The sequence below is a fragment of the Gopherus evgoodei genome, chromosome 17, assembly GCF_007399415.2.
Source record: "Gopherus evgoodei ecotype Sinaloan lineage chromosome 17, rGopEvg1_v1.p, whole genome shotgun sequence".
Classification (NCBI taxonomy): Eukaryota; Metazoa; Chordata; order Testudines; family Testudinidae; genus Gopherus; species Gopherus evgoodei.
This window is the reverse complement of record NC_044338.1, coordinates 10,523,842-10,537,393: the sequence shown is the minus strand read 5'-3', so window position 1 is coordinate 10,537,393 and position 13,552 is coordinate 10,523,842. Positions and strand designations below refer to the sequence as shown.

The following is a 13,552-nucleotide window of genomic DNA, read 5'->3' as shown; positions in this document are numbered from 1 at the left end:
CCGCCCGTTGCCCCACAAAGTGAATGGTAAAAATCACCCACCATCCATAACCTCCAAACGAGACGCTGCGTTTCCTATGAAACATCGTGGCTGCTTGGCAGTGGTCACTCTTCCTAGCGTCGCTGGCAATGTTCCTCCTGCACGGCTGCACATATACCTTGGCCCCACTGCTTGCAGCCGAGCAGGAAGACGGGGCGCTTCTGCCAGTGGGCACAGCCAGTGCATGAAGTGTGCTCCCTCCAGCTATTCCGTGCCTTTAGTTCAAGCTCTGGGGGAGGAAAGCCACTCTCACCACTTCCTGCAAGCCTGCTCTACAGTTCTGTGCAAGCGCTGATTACAGAGGGGGCTTCTCCTTTGGGTAGGCTGCTGTTAACTTGTCTTCAAAAAAAAAAAAAAAAAAAACTTGAAAACTTCAGTTTCCTTTTTCTCATACTTTTCAATATACTGCGCAAGGACCGTATGTCTCCTAGTAGTGGAGCATACTTTTTTGGGCCGCCTGAGGTGAAGCCAAGGTTAAGGGATCACTTTGCCACCAGCTGAGTGAGGCATTTCCATGCCAGCCTGTCCTTAGCATCACACTGAAATCAGAAGCTTGCTGTTCAAACAAGGCCTGTCAGTTGATGACAGACTCATCTTGTGGAAAAGCCCTACTGGAATTTAACAGAAAACAGCCACCTTGCTGTGTGTTTTCTGAGCCATCCTATAGAATTGAATAGAATTCTAGCCTCTTTATAGTTTAAAAATAAAAAACCTATAGAAAGGACCTCACTCACTGATATTAAACTCGGTTAGGACAGGATCTTCAGCTGGTGTGAATCAGAATATCGCTACTGATTTCATCCAACTGAAAATCTGGCCCTACAGATTTGTAAAGATTTAATGGAACCCAAATAAATTTCTGTAAAACCCTATTAATTTCATCCCTATTAAGTTCTATAGGATTTTTCCATAAGGGTCTATGGCAGGGGAGGGCAAACTACAGCCCATCAGGGCTTTCACTCCAGCCCGTGGGATTGCCAGTCCTGTGGAGCAGCAGGGTTAAGGCAGGTTCCCTGTCTGTCCTGGCCCCACACTGCTCCGGGAAGCAGCTAGCACTACATCCCTGCAGCCCCTGGGGAAGGGAGCAAAGGGCTCCATGCACTGCCTTTGCCTGCAGGCATCGCCCTCCACTCCCCCTGCAGCTCCCATTGGCCGGGAACAGGGAACCGCAGCCAATGGAAGTTTCAGGGGCGGTACCCACAGGCAAGCCCTGCCGCACTCTGCTGCCACCCCAGGGCTGCTCAAGTAAGTGTTGCCAGGCCAGAGCCTGCAACCCGAACCTCTCCTGCACTCCAACCCCAGCCCTACATTCATGACCCTGCACACAATTTCCCCAACCAGATGTGGCCCTCGGGCCAAAAAGTTTGCCCACCCCTTCTATGGCCTGATTTCCCAGTGGGGGGGGGGGAGAAATTGACTACAGGGGACTTTAGATTAGGTTCATATGAATGAACAGGAAGGAGTACACTACCTCTTATTACACTTCCATATTTCTCATCCCCAGTTCCTTTGGGTTATAACCCTTTTGTGCAATCTTAAATAATCCTTCTCCCCTCTTCTGCTTTCATCTTCTAATCCAGATACTGCAGTGGGCCTAACAAAGCCATAGCACTGAGCAGGTTTGTCAGTCGTTGGGTGCTGTATCATGGGCCTGGTCTACATGACGCGTTTAAACCGATTTTAGCAGCGTTAAACCGATTTAACGCTGTACCTGCCCACACTACGAGGTCCTTTATATCGATATAAAGGGCTCTTTATATCGGTTTCTGTACTCCTCCCCAACGAGAGGAGTAGCGCTAAAATCGGTATTACAATATCGGATTAGGGTTAGTGTGGCAGCAAATCGACGGTATCGGCCTCCGGGCGATATCCCACAGTGCACCACTGTGACCACTCTGGACAGCAATCTCAGCTCGGATGCAGTGGCCAGGTAAACAGGAAAAGCCCCGCGAAATTTTGATTTTCATTTCCTGTTTGCCCAGCGTGGAGCTCTGATCAGCGCGGGTGGCAATGCAGTCCCAAATCCAAAAAGAGCTCCAGCATGGACCGTACGAGAGATACTGAATCTGATCGCTGTATGGGGAAACAAATCTGTTCTATCAGAGCTCCATTACAGAAGACGAAATGCCAAAGCGTTTGAAAAAAAATCTACAGGCTACACAGTGCTGCATGACAAGCGTAACGGGAAACCAGAGACTCAAACGGACACTCATGGAGGGAGGGAGGGGTACTGAGGACTCCAGCTATCCCATAGTCCACCAGCAGTCTCCGAAAAGTATCTGCATTCTTGGCTGAGCTCCCAATGCCTGTAGGGTCAAACACATTGTCCAGCGTGGTTTAGGGAATAGCTCGTCAATTTACTCCCTCCCCCGCCATGTGAAAGAAAAGGGAAAGAAATCGTTTCTTGACTTTTTTCAATGTCACCCTATGTCTACTGAATGCTGCTGGTATACGTGATGCTGCAGCAGTAAAGAGCAGTATCCGCTCCTCTTCCCTCCCTGGTGGCAGACGGTACATGCTTGATAACTGCTGAATACCCCTGGCTGGCCTCAGGGGTGCCTGGGTAAAAATAGGATTCCTGGTCATTCCCAGTAGATGGTACAGAACGGCTGGTAACCGTCTTTATCATAGCCACGGGCGGCTGAGCTCCATCAGCCCCCTCCCTTTCTGGTGTAAAGAAAAGATTCTGTACTGCCTGGACTATCATAGCAGTGGCATGCTGGGCTCCTCTCCCCCGCACTGCTTAATGTCCTGCCTGGACTGTCATAGCACGGGGAGGCTGCCTCCCCCTCATTTTATCTCACGAACAAGTCACTGTTTCTTATTCTTGCATTCTTTATAACGTCATGACACAAATAGGGGGGGCACTGCCACGGTAGCCCAGGAAGGTTGGGGGAGGAGGGAAGCAATGGGTGGGGTTGTTGCAGGGGCACCCCCCGTGAATGGCATGTAGCTCATCATTTCTGCGGGATCTGACACGGAGCAGCTGTACTCGCTGATACACTGCTTCTCTAGTACACTTGCCCCAAATTCTAGGCAGGACTGACTATTTTTAGAAACCATAAAGGAGTGATTGACTCGGGGAGTCATTCCCAGTTTTGCTTTTGCACCCCCGGCCGACCTCAGCCAGGGGCACCCATGATAGCAGCAGACAGCACAGAAGGACAGATAACCGTCATCTCATTGCCAAATTACCCTGGCAGCAGACAGTACAGAATGACTGGTAACCATCTCTGCTATCATGCAAAAGCAAATGAATGCTGCTGTGTAGCGCTGGAGTATCGCCTCTGTCCGCAGCATCCAGTACACATACGGTGACTGTAAAAAAAAGAAGCTGAACGGGCTCCATGGTTGCCATGCTATGGCGTCTGCCAGGACAATCCAGGGAAAAAGGGCGCGAAATGATTGTCTGCTGTTGCTTTCCCGGAAGAAGGAATGACTAACGACATTTACCCAGAACCACCCGCGACAATGATTTTTGCCCCATCAGCCACTGGGCTCTCAACCCAGAATTCTAAGAGGCAGGAGAGACAGCGGGAACTATGGGATAGCTACGGAATAGCTACCCACAGTGCAACGCTCTGGAAATCGACGCTAGCATCGGACCATGGACGCACACCGCCGAATTAATGTGCTTAGTGTGACCGCGTGCACTCGACTTTATACAATCTGTTTTATAAAACCGGTTTATGTAAAATCGGAATAACCCCGTAGTGTAGACGTACCCATGCACTCCCATCAAAGCTTCTTCCCAACAGCTTTAAATAACAGGGCACCAAAAATACCATTCCAAAAGCAGGACATTGCACTTTCCCGTCTGACTGTCCAACCCACCTGTACTGAGCAGCTGCAGGCAGTTCGGGTCTCGTCCCAAGTTCCTGTTCCCGGCCCTAGTGAAAGAAGAAGTGCATAGCTGCAAACTACCAACTATATTTTAGAAAAAAAAAAGTCTATGGCCCTTTTGTGATCTGATTTCAAAACTCTATTTAAATGTAAATGTTGACCTTTAGCTGCATGCAAAAAGTCTAAATTACCAAAGGGCAGCAGCATCAAGAAAACCACACCAAAGGTTTCCCTATCACCACCCTCTTCTCCACATCTCTGCCCTTTGTCACCGTTTACACACTGTCCGGTACAATAAAGTCTCACCTGGCCTGTGCTCTGAAGCAAGCTCAGTGTTCAAAACAATAGGATGTTTCATCGGCAAACGACTGTTTCCCTTCTCCATGTTCATCATGTAAAAGCTGAGGCTGTTCAAATCACACTTTCCTCTTACAGGGTCCAAAGCATCAGCGAAGTACTGAAACTTCTGCGTCTCAGAGAGCGATCCATATTACAAAGGACAAAGCTGTTTTTTCTACAGTACACATGTAAAGAGGATGGGACACATTCTAGGGGCAAGAATGCATCACCCTGATCAGTATTCAGACAGTATCTGCTTTCAAATCTAGCAAATTTTCATTGGATCATTAAATGTTCCAGCCTACAGAGAATGAATTCCCAATGCAAAGTAACCCTTCCCCTTCCCCACAGGGCTCTGTGCTGGGCCAGAGTCTCTGATATAAGGCTAACAGAATAAAAGCCAGATGCTGCATTAAATACTTTGGGCAGATCTTCAGCTGATATAAATTAGTATAATCCCACTGAATTCAATGGAGATGTGCTCATTTATACCTTCTGAGAGTCTGGCCCTCTGAGTGCCCTTGCAGATAGGTACATATGCATATTTTCTGGGTGTGCATGAGTGTGTGTATTTAACACACATACACAAAACATGCTGAGGAAAAAAATAAAAACCTCATACAGATTCTCTTAAAACACTGGCATAATTTATTCCACCCAATCATGCCTCTCAAGTATAAGCTAAAAAGCCAAATTCTGCTCTCAGTTACATTGGTGTAAATCCAGAGTTCCTCCATTGAAGTCAGTGGACTTGCTCTAGATTTTTACCAGTTAACCAGAACCCAGAATACATAGATTAAGCTTATATATGAAATTGCACCCTTTTTGCGTTAGGTATCTTAAAAAGAACAACAAGGGGAAATAGAACTTAAATCCTTAATACCAAATATCCACAACCCCTAACCCTAACTCAAGTAAAACTGCCAATGGAACTACAGAATTTGGCCCAGTTAGCATCTGCATGAGATTTTTATTTGCTGGGGCTTTGCACTTCACTGCTAAAAATAACAGAAGAGTCAAATTCAGATCTCAGTGGCACCAGCGTGAATCCAGAATAAGGTATTGACTCTGGAGTTGCACTAGATTTACACCAGCGGAGCAAAACGAAGTCTGGCCCTATGACTTTAAATGACAGATATCCATCGTCTCCAAGTATGCTAAATTCTCCTCCAGACGTTAGCAGTGCCTGCATACCCAGACAGCAAGAATAGTGTCACAACTGCCTTGAAGGAGTTACAGCTTTAATACGTCAATGGAAGAAGAAAACGGAACACTAGCATCCTCAAGAAGAAAATTCTTCCTCCTCCCAGGCTCAAGACGCTGAAGATAGGCCTGACTGCCGGGCACACCAGCAATATATGAATAAACAGGTGAACCCAGGCTGGCTGTCAGGGGTGTAAATTGGCATCGCTCCTCCATTGGTCGCACCAGCTAAGAATAGGCCTGAACATCTATGTGCACTAGAGGAATTTATATTTTTTACACTGCTGCAATCTAACTATTTGTTATTGTACCTACTGAAGCAGCAGGAAACACCAACAGATCCCTAGCAACCTTGCCAGAAACAGCAGCTCGCTGAAGAAAGAAAACAAGCAGGTTTGTTCTAAGAACTTAAGCTCAAAGGGTTTTAAGCTGCAATTATTACTGGTTTATCCTGAATTCCAGTCCTGACATTTACAAGTATGTGATGTATAAATAGAGAGCACCGGGACAGTAGACAAGTGAAGCCACTGCTAATTTAGGGCCTGATCCAAATCTTGTTAATGTCAGTGTGGTTTAGGGATGACGACACCAGATTGGGAAGCAGGCGATTTGGACTCTGTTCCTGGCTCTGTCACAACTTACTGTGTGACCCTGGCAAGTTACTGCTCCCCCTCTGTGCCTTGTTTTCTGTCTCCACCTTTTGTCAGTCTTCGCTATTTTCATTGTAAATTCTTTGGATTAGGGCCTGTCTCTCACCATGTTTGCAAAGCACCTATTATAACAACAGGAGCCTTCCCATCCAATAGGTGTGGGTAAATCAAACAGATCCCAAACAGAGAAATTTCATTTGTGCCTTCAGGATGCTACTGCAGACTCTTTCACAGGCTGGATCCAAATACGTAGAATTACTCAGTACAACAACCAACAGGAATCTGAATAGCCTTAGGCTTAAGGTTTTCCAAACATAAACACCAAAAGCAAAGGACATCTGAATGGCACCTGCTAGTAATAAACTCCCCTACTAGCCGCGGTGGTTGTGCAAAGCTTCTTAGAACTCTGACTCGCTGGTCTTTAATTCTGTGGGACGCTATTTCATTTGCCAGTCATTCAATATCGTCCTAATTCAAGGCTATTACCATCGGCAAATCAAAATGCCTTTGCGATGAAAGAGAACGATTAGGACTGGCTTCAGAGTAGCAGCCGTGTTAGTCTGTATCCGCAAAAAGAACAGGAGTACTTGTGGCACCTTAGAGACTAACAAATTTATTTGAGCCGAAGAAGTGGGCTGTAGCCCACGAAAGCTTATGCTCAAATAAATTTGTTAGTCTCCAAGGTGCCACAAGTACTCCTGTTCTTTTTTGAATGATTAGGACTGTCTTGTTTGCAGTACAGTTCTTCTGATGGAAAAGAACAATCCGAAAAATAGCTTTGAACCTTGACAAAACAACAATAGGAGAGTTGAGTCACACACAGGACCTGATCCTAAACCCATTGAAGTCAATGAGAGTCTTTTCACTGGGCTTTGGATCAGGCCCATAGGCCATGTCTTGTTTCCCCAGCACAGTTCAAGCAACACACCTCAATGCTGACCAGCAGCACACCTGGGCCAACCACGAGCACCAGCTAAATTGGGAACACGGCATTTTGCCGGGGACATGTTGTTACAGAACATCTCGCCTCTGCCGTTGGGTTCTTATGGCAGCCTCTCCAAAAACAATTTGTCTGCTGAGACATTTTCCTGCCCCAGGAGTATTCTATATAACTGAAACCAATGGCGGGGGAGAGAATGTTCCCTTCAAAACAGTAATAGCCAAGTCATTGTAATCAATCAACTAAAACTAAAAAACACAAAAGCTCCAGAGAAGATGAATCTTTGGCACCATCTGTAATATCCAAAATTAAGTACCTCTCTGGGGCTCTGTGACAAAGGCACTGGGGAATGAAGTGTCAGAGCAAACTGTGCTAAGTATGTGAGAGTCTGATCCTGCACACTGCTGAGCCCTCTCCCTTCTCGTTAGCTTCTGCCAGGGAGCTCCGTGTCTTGGAGGACTAGGGCCTGGTGTGTGACTGTGGAATTGGTTTCTGTCGTGTGCTATCAGGGCCAGACCTGCCTGGGTGAGGTCAATGGGAGTTTTGCCATTGCATTCAGATGGAGCACGTCCTCTAGGTGTGCCTAGAGAAGCAAAATAATTAGATAGCCTTAGGATACCAATATGCTGCCGGAACCAAATCTCCAGACAAAGCGCTGCCAAAAAACCAACCACTGCTGGTGGAATAATATCACTCCCCAAAAAATCCATCTCCAGAGATACGTTTGAAAAGATCCTGTTCCAGAAAATAGGAGAGAAATAAAAGGGTTGCTCTTTTGGGATTGTCTTCGGTCTGTACTGCACCTCACACAAGGAGGCCCTGGATCTCTGGTTGGTGTGAACAGTAATTGTACAAAACATCAGGGGCCAAATTCCCTGAGGAGGAGTTATACCAGGGATGAATTTAGGGATGGGAGGGGAACACAGACCTTATACCCCTATGTAGGCATGCAGAGGTAAGATGGCCCATTAGATCCAGGTGTGATGGAGTATGCATACACCTATTTCCCTCTAGGGCAGGTAAAGAGGCAAACAGACAAAGCTGCAGGTAGGACTACTCCCATTCAATAGCCAGCACAGCTCAGCTGACTGGGGGTGAGCGTCATTAGCAGCTGATATAGGCCAGCAGCCAATCGCTACACCAACTCCACCTATACAAGGACGTGGCAGAATTGTGACTCAGGGATCACAGTGCCTCCGAGGGCTACTTCTGGGGTGGTGCAGCTCCCACACCCCTCCTTGCTGAGGCTGTGCTGAAAGCCACAATCTATCCCACTGTGAAGTAAGAGGTAATGAAACTCTGTGTATAGCAACAGAGAATGAAAGTCCCCACTCGTTTCACTACACTACAGATTGCAGTTTCAGTTGTCATTCAATGTCAGTTCTAAGGAGAAGTTTTGTAGGGTGAAAAAAAGATGTTCCCACTCTCAGAGGGTTCCCTTATTAAGATACAAAATATAGCAGAGACAGGGAGAGAGATTGGTCAGTTCATTATTACAACAATGTACAGGCTTACATTTTAATGAGAACAAACTGTTCCGTTTAGATTTTGTTTACCAAGAAATGCCAACTATGTACCGGAGTTATATGTTGCCAAAACACACTTCATTTGTCTATTTGTCTGTACTCATGGGTTATCTAGTCAGGTTTTATCAGGGGTCTTCAAAGCAGAAAGCTCATAGCAGACACTGAATTGCAAATATGCAAATAAAACTTACATAAAGGGTTTAATAAGGCTTCCACTGAAGTATAGGCTCTTGGAGTCTATGAAGCTCATTGAAGTCTTTGAAGCTCTGGCTATTTAGACCAGCTAAGAATCCATTGAGCCTCAACTGCATTTGAAAAGTTCTATGTAAGAGGAAAGAGCAGGCCATGTAGCTTGCCTGTTGATGGGATTTACAGATGAAGTTCCGTCTGCATTTAGGGTTAAGCTAAAATGCTCACTATGGTGCCAAGCAAGAATTAACCTAACTGTAATAGTAACACGAGACTCATTATTTCATTGTGGATTCATGCAGAGATGGTGGGAGAGGCAGGAATACAGTCTGTATCCCTCCATCTGTAGCAATTTTACAAAATTATGACACTAAACCTACATTGTATTGTTACATCGGCTAAGCCATTCCCAGTCCTCTCTTTGTTGTTTTATTGGTTTCACAGCAACAGCCTCCCTTTAACTGGGCCCAAGTGGTGCTGCAGGCAGAGGAGCCAGAGCAGTAGTATTGGGACATCAGAGGTAACTCAACCAGTCATCCCTCGCTCCCTCAAGTAACCTCTCTGCTTGCAGCACCAAATGGGCCCTGCTTAGAGGAACTAAGACAGTTGTGACTGGGCAGAGGTAAATGATCCCACCTGAGCCAGGCAAAGAGGGAGTCACAGAACAAATCTCCAGACTCCTCCCACTCAGCCAATACAGCTCGTGATCTGAAGCAGCCCCAGATATTCCGGTTCTGAACCACCACCACCCCACCAGAGCCCCAATTCTGGCAAAGCACCTTAATCCCAACCCGCATTCATTTGCCAATTCATTTCAACCAGTGGGGCGGAAGTATGAAAATAATAGGGGGGAAGGTATGACGACTGGCTGAGTTATCGCTGATGTCACAATGCCCCTTTGCCTGCCACACCAAGCGGGCACTGTGTGCAGCAGACAGGTTTCCTAGTTGCCATCAGGATCAATAGGGTTCTGCCCAGCGATGCCTTCAACTTTCCTTGAAATTGATCGGAGGTGGTATTTCAAAGTCAGTGCATAAGAGACAGAGAAATGCCATCAAGAGTTAGGCCTCACTTCACTTAGCTAGTCGGTGACACATGCAGTGTTGCTTTTGTATTGTGGATACCCGTTTGGTAGGAACTAGGCTGCCAACCCATTTCACGTAGGCCACCAGGTAAGTGCTTTTCCATCACAACCACCACTGGTTCGTTTCAAACCAGTTAAAGGTTCCTTAGCCCATAATTCACCCTCTCAGCCATCCATGTGGTTAAGGCACCGGACTAAGACTCAGGATATCTGGGATCAGTCCCTAGCCTCCCTGCGTGACCATGGGCAAGTCACCCCTGCACAGAAAGCCCACAAAGCATTTAAGCCCTTAAGTGACGCCTGTGTCTTGTGCTGCCTAGGCAAGCAAGTACTTTGGGCTGCATCTTTGGGCTCTGTTGAATCAGATCTTACTCACACCTCCCTCCGTCTACTCTTCTTAGATTCGATGCCCAGCTGCTGTCAGCGGTAGGGACTGCCATCCACACAGCATTCCTCTCTGCATCTCAAATGGATGAAAGAGAGAGAGAGGTGGTGGGAAACAGCTGTAAATGAACCTGTGGGTACAAAGGAGAAATCCGAGCAGGATGGAAGCACTGACGCAATGTGACACAATGAGAAAGGAAACAGAGGGCTCCATGGCATAGCAGCATACCACAAAACGTGGTGTTTCCTTAATAGGTGTGGCCCAGAATTCTCTGTTATCCAGTGGGGAAGTTGTGTTGTCCAGTGGGCAAGGCAGGGGAGTGGAAGCCAAGAGATCTTCAATTCCCAGCTGGTCTCCAGTGTCATTTGGGAAAACCATAATCACTTCATTCTCTCAGGGGTTCAGTTCCCAGCAGTCAAATGAGGCTATTGGGGCTTAACCTCCTTTGTAAAGCACTTTCAGATCTGCAGGTGGGAAGTGTTATTAACAAGCAACCACATTCCCCTCCCATTTATACTAACCCACTGAATGTGTTTATTACTGGGGGAGGGGGGGGGTCTGTGTGTCCTACCGACTGAGTGACTGAGATGTATATCGCAGATGGCTTTTCCTCCCCATCTCTCTATTTTCTGCACATGATTGTGGGCCATGAGGATGCTAACTCACTTGCTCTCCACAGTCAGTGCTTGTATCTGATTTATAATGAAAGCCTTAATGCAAAGGCTCTGCTTGAGCTAAGGGTCAGAGCTGATGGGTGAGAAAAAGAAGATGGGTGAGAAAAATAAGAATCTGAGACCCCAAGCTGCCCGGCAGCCGCTGCCTGGTAACTGTTAATCACACGTGTGGTTTCCTGCAAAAAATGAGGCGGCAGTTTCCATAAAAGACAGATAATGAACCATTTCTAGTCTCACGTCCTACCCTGTCAATTACCCTCCCACTTTCTCACACATTCATTTACACACACAGGCAAAGCAAACTGACCCTTGTAAACATGCATTACTCGCCTCTGCCAGCTCAGATGCCTACACTGCCAGCTGGAGAGCATGGGCAGGCATAGCCAAGCTAGCTTGGGTCGAGCTAGATTGCTAAAAATAGCAGTGTGAGGAGGGCTAGCTTGTGGTGAGTACATACCTTGAGTCTGGAGGGGTGGGGGAAATATTACTCAGGCAACTAGCCCATGCCACTGCAACTACACTGTTATTTTAAGCAAGCTCACTGCACCTATCCATGCTGCAATCATCCCTCCTGATTGCAATGTAGACATATCCTCAAAGGCCAGAACTACAAGGTGCCAATTGCCTCCTGTGAGGTGCTGAGCACCCTCAATTCCCACTTTCCATGAAGTAATGGGAATTGAGGGTGCTCAGTCTCTTGCAGGATTGAACCCGCATTTCCTATCGGTATTTCTGTGCAACTAAAGAGAAAGTTGGTTGGTCATTTCAAAATGAGAGGGTTTTTAAAAAGGACTATTGAACCAGTCCCAAGACACTGTAAGAGAGAGGGTAAGTAGGGCCAGGGAAATATTTTCTTTCAAATTATTGATATATATATGCACAGCATGAGCTGCATACATAATACAATAAATGTAGAGGGGTACTACTGTCTAGTGGCCTGAGCAGAGGAATGGCAGCCTGGAAGTCCTGAGTTCTATTCTAACTCTTACTGAGGCCAATGGAAACTTCACCACTCTGGCTCAGTTTTCCCCCTTCTGTAAATGGGTGTAATAATATTGCTTGCCTCACAAGGGGGGCAAAGCTAGCTAGTATTGGTCCAGATCTTGCACTGAGAGCTGGTGTACACCCTTTGAAGTTCTGTGCTGGCTTGGAGCCTTCTGGAATTTAGCCACACATTGGCAAAGCAATTTGAAAATGAAAAGAACTATGGTCCTGGTTCTCCCCTCACTTACACTGGAGTGACTCCATTTAAGCATATGAAATGCTATCAGCACAGAACTAGTGTAACAAAAATCCAGTTGGCAGTGTTTGCCTGAAATAACTGCCCAGTTTGCAGGAGTTTATTCCCCTGAAAAAGGGTTCGGGGAGTTCCACTGAGGACATAATTTTTCCCCAGCTGGATTTAAGGGAGATGGAGAGAGGATATAGCATGTGGGCTGAGCAATCTTGCAGGGAGGAACCCTCAGAGCAGCTAATTCTGGCGAGGCACCACCAGAGCTTTATCATCTTATTGCTGTTTTCTTTATTAATAAACCAAGGCCAGGAGGAAGCACACATTTGCATTTTACAGTGAGTGAACTGTGTTTTTAAGGCAGATTAGGAAGGGACCCTGCTTTTAGTGTGCTAAATATTATGTTGCTACCAAGTTTAGCCAGATCAAAGGGCAGCATTTCATTCAGAAGACTGCAGCTTGCACAAATTTGCACTAATGAACCTATTAAAGAGGATTTATCAAGAACTGGGGTAAAATGACTGTCATTTGTTTTCTAAAGGAGCAAAATAATCCTCTAACAGCTGCAGCCAGCCCAGGCTGGAATTAGCCAGACCTTGAGCTGTGTTAAGCCAGATCACTTAACATTATTTTAACAGAGTTCGCACACGAACAACACAGCTTCATGTTGAGTTAGCAGTGTAATCAGCTAATTAATGTGCTGCAGATCAGTGGCTGTGTCATGCAAAAAATGCCCCCTGCTGGCTGAGATTGCAGCAGCTGTGTGTCCTGGTTTCCCCTTGTTTCAAGGGGTAAAGAAATGGTGGAAGTAGGCTACAGAGAAAAAGAACAGACACAAGAACATGAGTCCGCACCCCAGGCAGGACAAGACTGGGTTAGAACCCTGGGAAACACCTGCAGGGTGTTGAGTGTCTTTAACTCATACTGAATCCACTGCGTGCTCAGCACCATCCATAATGAGGCACGTATGGGTGCCAATTAGAGACTTATTTTGCAAACCTAATGCTGAAGTAAAAGGCTTCAGAGAACAGCTGGATGGGACACTATTGTCCCATCCTGCAAAGAATCTGAGGTATCCACATTTTCCCATCCTCAGATCAGGAAAGCAGTTGAACTTGGTGCTTTCTGAATCAGAAATCTGAAAAAGAGAGTTTGCTTCGAGTCCAACAAAATGTTTTACTGCAGTAATTTCAAAATGTTTACTTTCAATTTTGACTCTTTTCTTTCCTTTCGTCTTAATCTAATAACATTTCATTTCATCTCAAAAAAATCAAAATATTTTCTGAAGTGTTAAAATGGAACATTTGGACAATTACAACATTTTTAAATAATGTTTTGAGTCAGGAGATTTGTCAAAACCATTTCACCAACACTTTTGATTCCGGCATCTCACTATTTTTATTTTTATTTTTTTTGGCAAAAGGAGGGTTTGTCAAAAAAATTCCTGAC

General features: G+C 46.0%; 1 protein-coding gene across 3 annotated transcripts in view; it reads right to left on the bottom strand.

Annotated features, from left to right (window-relative positions):
- The window catches only part of RAP1GAP2 (RAP1 GTPase activating protein 2), a 241,162-nt gene that overhangs the window by 205,433 nt on the left and 22,177 nt on the right, over positions 1 to 13,552 (bottom strand). The window contains exon 1 of one of the 3 annotated variants that reach the window (XM_030536310.1): positions 4,189 to 4,333. The exons of the other annotated variants lie outside the window; for them this stretch is intronic. The gene's annotated coding sequence lies outside the window, so the exon portion shown is untranslated. Of the gene's footprint in view, positions 1 to 4,188; positions 4,334 to 13,552 lie in introns of those variants that run through there. 3 annotated transcript variants of the gene reach the window in all.